This window comes from Lissotriton helveticus, chromosome 8, assembly GCF_964261635.1.
Source record: "Lissotriton helveticus chromosome 8, aLisHel1.1, whole genome shotgun sequence".
NCBI lineage: Eukaryota > Metazoa > Chordata > Amphibia > Caudata > Salamandridae > Lissotriton > Lissotriton helveticus.
The window spans coordinates 28,830,891-28,845,643 of record NC_136069.1 but is presented as its reverse complement, the minus strand read 5'-3'; the positions used below and the strand labels follow the sequence as shown (position 1 = coordinate 28,845,643).

At 42.5% G+C, this 14,753-nt stretch overlaps 1 protein-coding gene across 1 annotated transcript in view; it reads right to left on the bottom strand.

Annotated features, from left to right (window-relative positions):
- The window catches only part of LOC144772268 (uncharacterized), a 278,661-nt gene that overhangs the window by 213,252 nt on the left and 50,656 nt on the right, over positions 1–14,753 (bottom strand). The gene's annotated exons all lie outside the window — the stretch shown is intronic.

Below are 14,753 nucleotides of genomic sequence, written 5' to 3'. Positions count from 1 at the left end.
AGACGAAAGAGATTTTAGATCTGTGAGGGGTTAGCTTAAGAAATGAACAGAGAAAATTGAATAAAACCAATCCTAAATGGTTAGTGAAAATGTATAAACTTGATCCCCAGTGTTTTAGATATTGTGTGAATTTATGGGCCCAGGTGAGTATGTGGTAGTGGAGTGTCTGTTGATGCTGAACCGCTGGATCAGTACCATCCTGGCATCTGAGACACACACACACCTGTTCTTTTGTTTGATAATCAGAACCTGCACAGACTTCACTCCAGCAATGAAACCAAGGTCATAACATGCATCCCTTATCCAACTCAATTGCACAGTTCGTGATAAGTCCCAAGACCAGTCACCCCTATAATAATAAGCAGTAACCAGCCGTAGCTATCAGGAGAAAAAGACTGAGAAAATACGACCACCAATAAAACCACAATCCAGGGAGGAGGTAAAAACACTAAACTAATAGTGATAAATCGCTCACAACTAAACAAAGTGGATGCATAAACAGACACAGGGAGAGAGTAAGGATCGCAAGATGTAATCCTCTCCTGGAGCACCCCACACATATATTTCATTAGCACCACTGCTTAGCTTACCATCGGCTATATTTACAAACGGGATAAAATATAACCAGGTTTCACTAAAAGGTCCTGTCTAGAAACTCGTCACGCCTGCGTTTAAGACCCAAGATGAGGCAGAAAGGCATTCAGAGGCTTGTTTCCTGAAGTGTTGCGCCTGCCTCACCATGTTTACGGAACTTGAGGGTTATGTAAATGTTTGTGTATTACTGCTTTTGCTTTATATAGTGGTTTACGACACCATCGGCGCGTGAGGGTGCTCTCTTGTATTCTGTCAACACTGACTTGTGTAGGTACCATAAATTACACATCGGCTTTGTCTTTCTATCAACTCCCAAATAATAGTGTTATCAGTAGATGGCACCAGAGACTGTTTCATATATTCACTTTTCAGGGAGAGCCAGCCTTTATGTTGCCATTCCGAAGTTTAACAAAAGAGCTCATCCGTAGGCAGGAACACTGGAATTATACTATTTTGTGGCCACAATATTTTCTACATAATTATGGATTTGCAGAATGTGCCAAATAATTTATTATTTGCTGTATGAAGATAACATCAAAAGCAAGTTATCTGTTCGCGTTTTTTGAGGCATTCTGAAAAGACGAGCCAAGGCACGCGAATGCCATGTGTTTCCACCCCAAAAAATAAACATCTGTGCGCGAATGCCGTGTGTGTTTAGAAACGAAACACAGAGTCATCTGATTGTTCTTTTGTTTGTCTTTCTGGAAAAAATGCAATCTGAAAACATGAACTGAAGCAATCATAGTTGTGTGTGTTTCTAAACTAAAAATGCCAACCTCTATCATTGAATGCCGTGTGTGTTTGGAAACTGAAAGTACTGTCGTCTGATTGGAATTTTTTCGGAAAGACAATAAAAATAATATTTTGAAAACATGACCAAAGGCAATCAAATGCTGTGTGTGTTTCTAAACTAGAAAGGAAAGAAATCAAGAAAGACCTCATGAAACGTGGTGTTAGTTCATTCCATGTTTTCAGCTCTATGAGCTCCATTGCAAGCACCTGTCTCTTCTCTGTGTCTTCGATACAGCGAGGCAGCCAGCGTCTGCACAACTGAATGTAATTTAGTACAGAACGCTTGCACAAATGCAAAAACATGGTAAAGCCATCCACCATAAAATGTTTTAATTTAGAGAAGTTCATATTGACCCCTCACCCCCATGAACTGGAAATAAGCAGCTGCCTGACACTGGAGCTCAGGGCAACTAAAAACATTGAGCACTTGTGCTCTTTACACACAGGACAGGGGCGGGAGGTGTTGTTCTGGGAAGGAAACAAAGATTAAGTGAACTGGGAAAGCGTTGGAGCAGAGCAGATTTAAGAAAATAGTGCTGACAGGCTGTAAGTAACAACACATGTAACAGGGGGTGTCCCCGGGGGAGGTTACAACAGGTGAAAAGGAGGTACTAAGGAGGAACTACTAAGCCTATTGCCTAATCAAAAGCCACCATTTACAAAGTACAGTAACAGGAGCCAATTGAAAAGATGGGTGGAAAATAGGCAGAGCTTAAAGTCCATATCTGAATACAGCATGTCTCGAAGAGCCAGCACAAGCGCTGCATAGGTGAGATCCAAACAAATAACCAATTTCTAAACAGATTTTAAAGCACCAGGAAAGGCCTAAATGGAACAAGACGCACAACATTTGCCACAGACAAGAGTATTCAAGCAAGGTTGCATCTTGACCCTCTTCTGTTCAATTTCTATATGAATGACAAAATGACATGCATAACAAACTACTTACAGCATTTCCCGATGTCCATAAGAAGAAGCAACACAAGCATTCCGCTGCTTTTGTATGCAGATGCACCAACAACTTTCCTTATTTCAGTACATCGAAATTCTGAAATCATGATCAGGAAACTAAGATCCAAGAGGACACCTTGTTTAAATTAGGTAACTATAGATTACAACACAACAAAGACTTTTAAATACCTGGCTGTATAATATCCAGCCAGTTATCTTAAGCAATCATGTGGCTAAGGCCCTAGAAGAGGAACAGCTAAAGGAAATCTACAAGCTGCAAAGAGACACAACACAGAGCCAAAAAGCCCAGAAACATGTTTCAAGATTGATATTAGCCTGTCAGCATTACGTCAACTAAAGAGGAGAGTGTGGAATAAAATAATTGGCTTCCTCCAATCAACAGCAATTGCTGAGTTAGAAAAAGATCTCAGGTATGCGTCCACCGAATGACGCAAATGCACAGCCCATCAATGCCATTAAAAGGCAGTTTAGTATATCGAGCCACCATAATGGTACATAGTAACACTCTCCCCATAAAAAAGCATCTAGCTAAGGGACAACTCATCATGTATTTGTCATGTACATGTATGGATACTGGTCTCAATCCAGAATTCCCTTTGTGCTACTATGTAGAATTTAGAGAACAAACAACAGGAGAACACCCATATACCCAGTTGAGAACTGGGCGATGAACGTAACATGAACAATGTCTCAACAGATAACATTAGTATGCACATATAATAGCAAAAGGAAAAGACAAGAGATTCTAAAGTAGAAGAATGTGCCAATGGCACTATGTATTTTGGAAAAAGTGTAGGAAAACAATAGTATCAGCATTGTTTACACTGAATGTAAGTATAAACAGAAAACACTTTGTGCACATACGTGCTCATGACACATAAGGTAAAAGGCGCAAGTGACAAATGACACAGCGATAAACGGCGCAGAGTGCACAGTGGTGAAATATTTCCAAAGAGCTTTAGGTTCACAATAAATTATTTACATGAGATTGCACAGAAATTAGCACTATGTGAACCAGAGGCAAGCGCCGGAAGCTGCACTGGGAGTCAACGACTTTTCGACCCTTAGTGAGTCAGGGTCATCTTTAGGACCAGGTTACCGTAGCGTAGGAGCTGATGGGGGGGGGGGTAAACCAGGAGAAATCGATCTCTTCTGATGGGTGCAGGGCCCAGTGAGCTTGGTGTACTGCCAGCCGGAGTACACAGGAGTAAGAATGCCTATTTGAAACAAAAAACCGTCCCAAGGAATGGGAGGAAGGATGATGACCAACAGAAGTCCTGTGGGTGTGGAGGGCTTCAGCTGCGGTCCGGCGAGTTGTGCGTCCGGGGACTGAGGGTAATGCGGTGGTCCAAGCTGGGAAAAACGCGATGAGACGGAGTCAAGATTGAGGAGTCCGGGGGCCGGTCGTTAGTATGGCATGCGGTCCAATAGCGAGTCCAGGTCAAATCTGGATCCTGGTGGAGCTGGTGAGGACAATCTGCGTGTGTCCGAGTCACAATCCTATACCATTACAAACCTCCTCCTACCCAGTAAATAACCATACAACAGTTCTGTAGTTTTCAGTATCGCTTTAGCTCCTTCTCTGTAAACTAGGACCTACACTCCGCTTCCAAGGCGGAGGCATGTACAAAGTACAAAATATATTGGGCATCTGAGGCTGCTTTAAGTATTACTGCCACTTCATCACGCTCCTTGAGATGGGCTCTTCGATTTTATTACACTAACTACATCTAAAGGCAATAACTAATAAATATTCAGGGAGATCTGGTCTGTGTGCAATTGTGTAAATGGCAGATCTTAAGAGAAACAATTGTCAAAATGCAGTGATGCAATTGCAATAAATAGCAACCAGCACACTCAGAACTGGTGAACGGAGGGAATTACTCATCTCAAAAACAATACCAGGAACGGCTCTGTCCCATTGTTTGATGTCTTTGACCCGGATATCTTTTCTCGTGTGCCTCAGACCCTGAAGTGGCCAAGCAAACGAAGGAATGCAAAGAAGGGAGTCATTTCATCAATGCATTAACTGGTTTTCAGATCCAGTTAAAGGTTTATGTTAATCCAATAATGTCTCCAAAATTGATTCATGTTCACAAATATATATGTAGCACCTTGAAGTGAAAAGCTCAGTTTCAAGCATTCTTAAGGTCCAGCGATGCATTTTACGTGATATATTTGATTCCGCTCAACTGCAGAATGCGGTGGTGAAACAGCAGTTTAAAAATATTTGTAATTTCATAATTTCATCTAGCTGGCAGTCCCAGTGTTTCTGCCATACTGCAATCTAGATTATGGGATGATACTGGAATCTGATAAAGTGACCACCATCTCCTGTATCTTTCATGTATTGCAGAATCTGCATGATTCCGATTGTTCAGTTTTTCTCTACACATTTGGTAAATCATTTAGTAGAATGTCAACTAACCTTGTATGATAGGAGTTATCGATCATTTCTGGACTTCATTTAGTCTTTCATATGTTATGTTATGTTAATATTTATTTATTAAGCACTCGTACGCCCGAAGGGTTCATGGCGCTATCGAAGGGAACATAACACACAGTAAATACTCAGAAATAAGCCTGATTAAAAAGCCATGTTTTAAGAGACTGTCTAAAGGTGAGAAGATCTGGACTCGTTCTTAAATGAAATGGTAGGGAGTTCCAAAGTGTGGCTGCAAGATGGTCAAAGCAGCAGCCACCAAGGTCGGGACAACCAATAAAGCTTTATGAGCAGAACGAAGATTTAAAGAACGATTGTATCTGGAAACGAGGTTTTTTATAAATTGTGGACCTGTATTTTGTAAGGTTTTAAAAATAATACATCCGGTTTTAAACGCAATCCGCTGTGTCACAGGCAGCCAGTGAAGTTGTTTTAGGCCGGGTCTAATAGACTGCCCCTTTGATTGTTTCAAAATAAGCCTGGCAGCTTGATTCTGAACAAGTTGGAGTCTTTTTAGCAGGCCCGCTGGAAGTCCTAAATAAAGACTATTTGAGAAGTCCAGTCGGGACAGAACGAGGGCAATGATAACCTGAGTAAGAGCGGATTGCGTCAGGAACTGAGCTATTTTTTTTATTTTCTTAAGTTGAAAAAAGCTGGCAGAGACCACTGTGCCAACTTGTCCTTTCAAAGAAAGATCTGCGCTGAGTGTATCTCCCAGACCTTTAACCAAGAGAGATCTCATTGGCGGGACCCCCATACTATATGGCCAAAAGCATGGGCTCCAACTTAATTCACTTTTCCCAGGCAAGATTAATTCTGTCTTGCCAGGGTTAAGCTTCAAGTGGTTGAGGTTCATCCACCTCTGTATGTGTGTCATGGTGTTCTGAAATTCCACCACAGAGTCTGTAGTGTTAAGAGGAAAGACAAGTTGGAGATCATCCGCATAGTTATAGATGGTGACTTTGGCGTTCCTTAGGGAGTATAATAATGGGCGGAGATAAAGGTTGAATAATAGGGGTGATAATGATGATCCTTGGGGCACCCCACATGTAGTGGGAAATTGTAGGAGCTGTGAAGGTGCCAAGTCTCACTGATTGTTCGACACGGTTGATAAGAATGGTGTAATCAACCGTGTCGAACGCTGCCGACAAGTCAAGGAGCACAAGGGCCTGGTGAATGCCTCTATCGGCATTGTGTCTTAGAGTGTTTTGGATAGCAAGGATCACGGCTTCCGTCGAGTGACAGGGACGGAAGCCAGCCTGGTTGGGTTCCAGGTATTCAGATTTTTCAATAAATTTGGACACACACGAGGAGACATGGGCTTCCAGAATTTTTGATGCGTAAGGTAGAAGAGATATTGGCCTGTAGTTTATTGGGTCATGTGGGTCTGCTCCGGTCTTTTTTATCAGTGGAATGAGCAAGGCTTTCTTAACGCTGCTGGGCACTTTACCCTGTAAGTGATTCATTTAGCAGCGAAAGAACGCCCTGTGGAATAGCCGACCCCACCTCTCTGAAAATATGTGGGGGACAAATGTCATCAGGTGAACCAGACTTGACAGGTGCAAGGAGGTCAAGCAGGACTTTATCATCAATGGAAGGAAAGGTTTCTAAAATAAAAGGATTATGATAGACATCATCCAGAGGGGCAGGGAGCGGGGAATTTAAAATGCTCTGCTTTATAGTGATGATTTTATTTAAGAAGAATGCATTCAGAGAGTCCCAAAGCTCTTGAGTAGGATTAACCAAAGGGGTAGTCCTATCGCTATTACAGAGATCGTTGACTATGTTGAACAAGTCTTTTGTCTTATTCTATGAATTCAGAATTTTTTCAGAAAAAATAATCTGTTTTCTGTCTTAGAATAGATTTTTGATAGATTTTCCGGGCCATACAGTTAATTTGCTTTGTCTTGTGGTAGATACCTGGTCCTCCACATCCTCTCTTTTTGACGCACTTCGAGTTTTAGGGTCTTCAGTTGTGGGGTAAACCATTTATGTGCATCATTAGGGCGTGAGCGGTGGAAATTCACGCAGGGTGCATGGATATCAGCTGCCCATTGGATCCAGTGTGAGAAGGCTTCTTCAATGACCTCGATGTCTTTAGTCATTGGAGGAAGGGTAGTGGCCAAGGTGTCCAAAAAAGCCGATGTATTAATACCCTTCCATTTCCTAGTTTTTCCACCCACCTGAGTTGACTGTTTTGTGCCTCTATCGATTGTAAGTGTAAAATGTATAAGGAAGTGGTAAGACCAGATACAAGGAGTTATAGAGGAGACGGCTAGAGAAAGATTGTGGGACCAGATTTGATCCAAGCTATGGCCTTTCTCATGAGTAGGAGAGTGAATCTGTTGGGTTAAATTCAAGTCTAAAAGTAGGTCCCCGAGTTCTGCTGCCTGTGGGTCTACCTCAGTGTCATCAAACCAGAAATTAAAATCCCCAATTAGAACAATTTTAGAATAATTTGTTACAAGAGCGGCCATTTGTTCGGCCAGTAATGCATAAAAAGTAGGCATAGATTGGGGGGGTCGATAAATCAGAACTAATAATAATGCTCCACTGTCGGTGTCAGTCTTAAAAACAATATTCTCCGTGCCGGTCAGGACAAGAGAAGGGAGTGTAATGAACTTGTGAGTATTGTGAATGATGGCAGCCACTCCTCCACCTTTTTTGCCAGCTGATCGGTTCACGTTTAAAATATAATAGTCAGATGGAACAGAGGCCAAGATATCTGGCAATGAGTCCTGGTTAAGCCAAGTTTCAGTAAGAAGCACGGTATCAGGTTTCTCAGATGTCAACAAAAGAAATATATCCATTTGGTGTTTAACCATAGAACGCGTGTTAATAGAATAAAAGATAAATGCAGCGAAGTTTAGTCTGTGGTTTTAATAAGGGCTGAGGGCCAATGCGTGAACATGGATTAAAACTAAAATTACCAGCTGTATACTTGATTTTAGAAATACCATAAGAAGAGGTGCGTTTTAGTACATACAGGGGTAATGGCGGCCAGAGGTGTTCATGGGGTCTTAAAGTAAGTAAGTCATTAGAGGAGTAAGTGTAAGTTTGCCCATAATTTTTGGCCCGTGGCCCCAGCCGGCCTCGGACGGGCGCAGACGGGCTTACCTTTGGCGCACCATCGTCGCGCCGGCTGCGCTCGTCCGCTGCGCTCCCGGATGCATATGGCGTTTTAAGCCCTGCCTCCTAGAAGAGCTAGACCGCTAGCTCCAGTCCAGCCCGATCAAAGATGGCGCCTCGCCCTCCACGCAAACGGCACAGTCAGCCGTGGTGGAACGGGACGAGGTACAGTTCAAATTACAGTTTAGCAGTTACACAGTGTACATAAATGATAAGTGGTTTAAAAAGTTCTGTTAAAATAAGGCAATGCAGCGCCGACATGTAACTCATGCCAGCGCTGTCTAAGGCTTTCTGCAAGTAAGTATGCGCGATATGGCGCTGGGTATTCCAATCGGTTCCAGCAGAGAACCTCAGGTGCTGCCACCAACCTTGAGTCCTCGGGGGGCCCTGGGCTTTCGGTCGTTTTAAGCCCTGCCTCCCAGAAGAGCTAGACCGCTAGCCCCGGTCCAGCCCGATCAAAGATGGCGCCTCGCCCTCCACGCAAACGGCACAGTCAGCCGCGGTGGAACAGGGCGAGGTACAGTTCAAATTACAGCTTAGCAGCTACACAGTGTACATAAATGATAAGTGGTTTAAAAAAGTTCTGTTAAAATAAGGCAATGCAGCGCCGACATCTAACTCATGCCAGCGCTGTCTAAGGCTTTCTGCAAGTAAGTATGCGCGATATGGCGCTGGGTATTCCAATCGGTTCAAGCAGAGTACCTCAGGTGCTGCCACCAACCTTGAGTCCTCGGGGGGCCCTGGGCTTTCGGTCATTTTAAGCCCTGCCTCCCAGAAGAGCTAGACTGCTAGCTCCGGTCCAGCACAATCAAAGATGGCGCCTCGCCCTCCACGCAAACGGCACAGTCAGCCGCGGTGGAACGGGGCGAGGTACAGTTCAAATTACAGCTTAGCAGCTACACAGTGTACATAAATGATAAGTGGTTTAAAAAAGTTCTGTTAAAATAAGGCAATGCAGCGCCGACATCTAACTCATGCCAGCGCTGTCTAAGGCTTTCTGCAAGTAAGTATGCGCGATATGGCGCTGGGTATTCCAATCGGTTCCCGCAGAGAACCTCAGGTGCTGCCACCAACCTTGAGTACTTCCCCTATTTTAATCAGAATGAGGTTTCTGTAGTATGGTGTACTTTTTACTATATGTTAAGTGATGCTTAATTGTCTAGTTTCCTTCTGCTTGCTCTGTTGCTTAAATGGTTATTCATTTATTCTGTGTGTATTCGTGGTTTTTCTTCTTGTAGTGGGCGTCTTCTGTAACAGTTTTGAAATGTACATTGGCAGGCCACATCTAATAATGAAATCCACACTTACTCTCATCTCCCCAAGCTGTACAGTATTCTGAACATTTAGGTCACTGGTATTGCCATACCTCTGTAGATGAACGATGGTTTCCTGTAGCCATGCATGATTCCTTTATGCCCGATCCTCTGTCTGCTCTGTATCAGGTATACGTTTTCATTGTTAAAAAGCAAAATATTTAGAGGGTTTCCTGATTTCCCTGGTGTGGACTATCTGATGTCATGAGAGAGGACTTTTTTACTTGAAAGTCTTGCCACATTCAGAACATGCATCCGGTAACAGACTAGTGTGAGTTCTCTTTTGTACTATAATTCATATTTCTGTAATGTACATTCAGAATATTTAAATTATTTCAGTCTACAGTGACTCAGTGGCATAACGAAACTTGAGGGGCCCCCCTGAAAAATACATGGGGGGCCCCTCCTAGCGGCACAGCCCACCACCTTCTACTTTGCCTCACCACCCATAAATCTGGTATATTTTGATTTGAAACCTCCAACATTTAATGAAATGCTTCTATAGTGTCTAGTTCAATGTTTTAATAAGAAAGTGGGAAACACTCTTAATATGTAAACTAGGCCATTTGTAACATTATTGTCAAGAGCAGATTATTTAACTGAGAAAACAATCAGAACAATGCCAAGGAGTGGTCCTATTGTCTTAGGAACTGCCTATCGCTGAAGAACAAAGAACAACTATTTTGATAGACAATAACCTGAAACTTTGAAAGACAAACCCAAACTTGCAATTTCACAGACTCGCCTGACAAAATACTTGAGGAGTACATAAGCTATAACTCAGTATACTGCAAGCTCCAAGAGAGATAAACTAGTGAATTATCTGCATGCCACACACTTGCGATTGTCAAGGGTGTACATGAAAAAAAATTGAACTGAAGAAGCAATTTTACTTTCTACCATCATGCCTGTATTAGTAAACAGGACAAAAACAGGCAGGCAAACGAGGCTGGTAATGAAAACTGCTTGGATGCTTCAGAACATTGTTGCAGATGTTTGTCCGTTTGAATTTATCATTTCTGAATTGTAAACAATGCTAATTGCAAGATTTAAGGCACACATTTTACAGACCATATCAGCAAGTAGTTGTTAAAGCAAAAGAAAAAGTGCAAATACTTTCAAAGTGCAAAATAATACAATCAACAGTCCAATGATATACAAAACTCAAGCACGTCTTGTAAAACAATCCCTCTTTCTTCTTGCATCAAGGAATAGATGCAAGAAGGCGAGTATTCAAGGGAAAGATACAAAACAGGAAGTAGCAGAAGGGATGGGATTGGGAGGTAATCACTCAACAGTTGGATGAAGACGATACAAGCCAGGAGTTAAAGGGATAGCTGCAAGAAAGCATGAACTAAATGGACGGCTGCAAGGAGGCAGGAGCTAAAGGGACAGAGCCAAGAAGACAGAAGATAAGAGGCTGGAGCTATCTTGAATGTATTGTATTGTTATATTTACAGAGGGCTTACTACCCCTATGTGGAGCACTAAAGCGCTTACCTCGTGCCTACATGAGTAGCAAGCTATACTATGTGTAGGGTGTGTGGTTGGAAGGGTGTGGTATTTGTTTTGATGCTATGTGGGAAGTGTTTCCATGTTGTGTTCGAGGACCACTGAGCGGGGTGTGTGCAGTTTATTGTGCAATAGTGCACAGTGCTAAGCAATCTGATGGATTAGGTGTGAGAGATATGCACGCTATTTTGGTTTTCATCGCTCTGCAGGTCCATTTATGCTATTTCTATTGTTCATAATCCCACTTTGATGGTTACAGCACTGAGTCGTCCCTTCTGAGATGCTGTGTCTACTGTTTAAAGTTAATGGTTCTGAGCAGGAATAGATTAAAGAGTAGGGATTTGTGGAGATCTCTGCTGGAATAGACTTTGTTAAAAGCATCGCATATCTCATTGCCATTGTGAGGTGCCAAGAAGTAGTCGCCAGTGGTAGTATGTAGGTAGTTGGATCAGAACAGAATTGTCTCTGTGCTGTGCTGCATCACACGTCTGCAGCAGGTTCAGCTGACTGCCCCTGAGATTACTCAAAGTGAGGATGAATGAGGAGTATGGGAGTGCTGCACTGTGAAAGATGCGTGAGTTCAAGATGAGTGTGTTAGTGATGCCTTGAGGAGGTATATACATTTTTGGTGCAAATACCCATCCACATATAGGTTAGTATATAGTGATATGCGACAAAAACATGGCTGTTTGCTTGTAATGCTTGAAATGCAAATATAAAAGTGTGAGTACTCTATCATCTGGTGTACCTGTTTTCAAATGAGGAGTGCTGGCACTGTCTCATTAAACGTAATGCACAAGTGCTGAGAAGTGCAGGTAATCTCTCAATTAATGTAGTGCATCAGTGCTGAGAAGTGCAGGTACTCTCCCTGTCAAATTTTAGAAGTGCAGGCACTCAGTACCAGACTTCACCTGCCCATTTTAAGCACTGGTTGCATGGGACAGCCCATGGACCACCTATAGTACACCCCCTTGACACAAAGTATCACAAAGTGCAAGTTGTTCTTAACACTTCCTTCATGAGAAATTTCTGGATTACAAACTGTAGGAAAAAAATGAAGATAGCTCAGACTTTCTAATAGAAAATAAGTTTCCCTCTTTAATATTTTGCAGGTAGGAGACACATTGATGGAATTAGGAACTCTTTAATGTCTCATTAAAAGCTAAAATAATGGCGAATGGAGGACAAAAGCACACAGCGTGATTCAGGCTGACCCTCTCTATCTCGAGGGTACCATGAGTGAGGCAGCTCTGAAACCCACACATCACTGTCAACCCCCAGCAGCCCCACCGAAGTGATAGTCATCATTAATGCCAACTGTTGATAAAAATGCCAGGAGTGTATTTCAAATTCAAGGAAGCCAGGCAGTATTGTGTTCCATCATTACCACGTAATAGACTTCAGGATTCCAGGCCGCTGTGCTAGGATGACATTATTTGCATTCTGTTACCCACTGCAGGAGTTCCCAAGTTCATTCAACATATTTTTCATGAGTTTTGTGGTAAATAACATAGGAGACAGGCATTATTACCTCCCATGTGAATGAATAATATGTTTTAAAAATACATGCATTTGATTAAAATGTAGGCTTTGTTATGCTACTCATCTTGTTGTACCATTCTTGATGACATAAAGAGAGATTTGCTATTTTGACACTAGGCAGTCTATGGAAGAGGCGGTTGTTGCAATCATGTGTGTTGCTTCTGACTACTACTAATTTCTCTTACATGTTGGTGTAGCGTAGCGCTCAATAAAATAAATGCCTGACTGCCCACTATGCATCGCACAAACCCACAAACCACAAGCTCGCAGTTGAAAAATGCGTTGTGGGTTCAACCAGCTCCCAATTTTGTGAATTTCGGCCAATTCAGAATTTGGCCATCTTAATTTACCCAGAGATGAATGGATGAAATATATCTCTAGATGTATTGTTTATTTCTGCAGCATTATACTCTTTCAGTAAGGTCATTTTTTCATGTTGAGGAAATGGGACGTGAGCACACTTGTAATGCAAAGAGAAATGGAAATGTATTTTTCCATAATGGGCCTAACCATGCCAGCACACATGGTAACTATGACCATCATGTTCACAGAGGGCCCCAGGGATATCTTAAGGTTTTTGGGGGCCCTGGGCCAAGCATATTTTGGGGGCCCCTGTTAGGAACAGTTTTAAATTCATGATCCAGTTTCAGCTCTTTCATGTTCTCGTTGGCCATGTCAGAGACAGCGCACAGGCACACTGGTCCAAATTCAAATTATGTTCACATGTAACATTCAGGGATAGGGGATGTGTGTTTTTAATACAGTAACACAGCAGCATCTCACTAATATTAACTCCAAATAATCTCTGTGACACAGACATTTCTCATATGTGAGGTACTAATTTGAGCTTAAAGAAACTTTTTGTATGGCTGTTGCATGTAACATAAACACAACATTTCTCTACAAAATGTCTGTAATAGACACTCACATATCACCCAAATTGAAAATAAAGCAAGCAAGTGGTTGCCGAACGTCATCTCTGCAGAACATAATCACTTCAAATATTGTCTAATTTTCACACGGTTACAGAAAAAAACAGGAATGGGGCATGTGTAATTTACTTTGAATGTCTGGATGCGAAGCACAATTGGGTATTTTTAGCAAAATGAAAAATGAACATTGCCATATCAACAGAACACCACACCGCTCCTCCAGAGGAAGCATGCAATCATAGAAAACAATTTAGACTTGTCAATTGTCCGCTTTCATAGTTTCCACCAAGGTGCAATGGAATTGCTGCCTAAAATCCTTAAGAATGGCTGCAGCATCTGCATAAGTTGTCATTTACCAGGTTTTTATTTAGGTATGCGTCCCACCCCTCTCCCCCTTGCAGCTACTGGAGTGTTACCCGCCCTGTAATAAAAAACCATCAATAACTCCAACAATGCCCTCGCAGGGCTGCAGGGTCGCTTTCAACAATATTTCACGTAAGGACTAAAAGCTTATTATTATGTGTTGCTCAAGCCTTGCAACGGTACCAAGCAACCTTGCCTGGGGCCCTGAGTAAAAGCAGCCCCGAATGCAGAGAAGTGAAGAAAGAACGCAGCAGAACTTAACAACATAGGGAGCGACTGGAGTACTACTACCAGTCATGCCATCGCCTCACTCTCTCTCACCCACTCGCCTGAGACCTGCCACTTCGGTGTCATGCATGGGCCGACGGCAGGAGACCGCAGCTGGAAATTACATTTTGCCTTGGTCCCAATGTCCGAAATGGCCCTATCGGCCCTCGCATGTGTAGTACACTGACTAGTCTGCGTATGACAATTCAGTCACACCAGCGCAGCTCTGCCCACCCTATGCTCCTACCCTGAGGCTCAAGACAGCACTGAAGTGCATGTGCAGAATACACCATATAATAGCGACAAGCATAACATTAAAATTAGGCCCCAGCGACGGACCCTTAGGGTACTGTGCCCTGCAGGGGCCCCTGGAGCTCGGGCCCCCCGAACTGCGGGGGCGTTTGTTACGCCCGTGCAGTGACTGTCATATGATCACACTATGTAGTGAAAGACTTTTTACAGTTTGGGCCTGATTATGATTTGCTTCTAACTTTCTGACCCATGTTTTAACCCCTGTTTACTCATAGGTCAAAATTACAAGTTTAAAGGTATTTAACGCATCCAATAATTATCAGACGTGTTGAATTACTCAACCTTTGTTAAATTTCGTTAGGCTAAACCGGACGATATTTAACCACAGAAAACGGGCAGTATTTACCATATCATGCATATTTTGGGGCATTAAACATCTAAATCCGCAAGTCGTTCCCTATAAACTCATAATAGGAGTTACTTATCGCACCAGATAAATACCATACCCTGTGGTATCATTATTTATTAGGGGCAATAACTACTTGTACTCAGGCCCTTAGGACATTAATATGATTTGTTTCCTTTATCTCTTCCAGATAGAGTGATAGGTCATTTTTTCCCAGGAAAGCGTTGTCACGTTAAG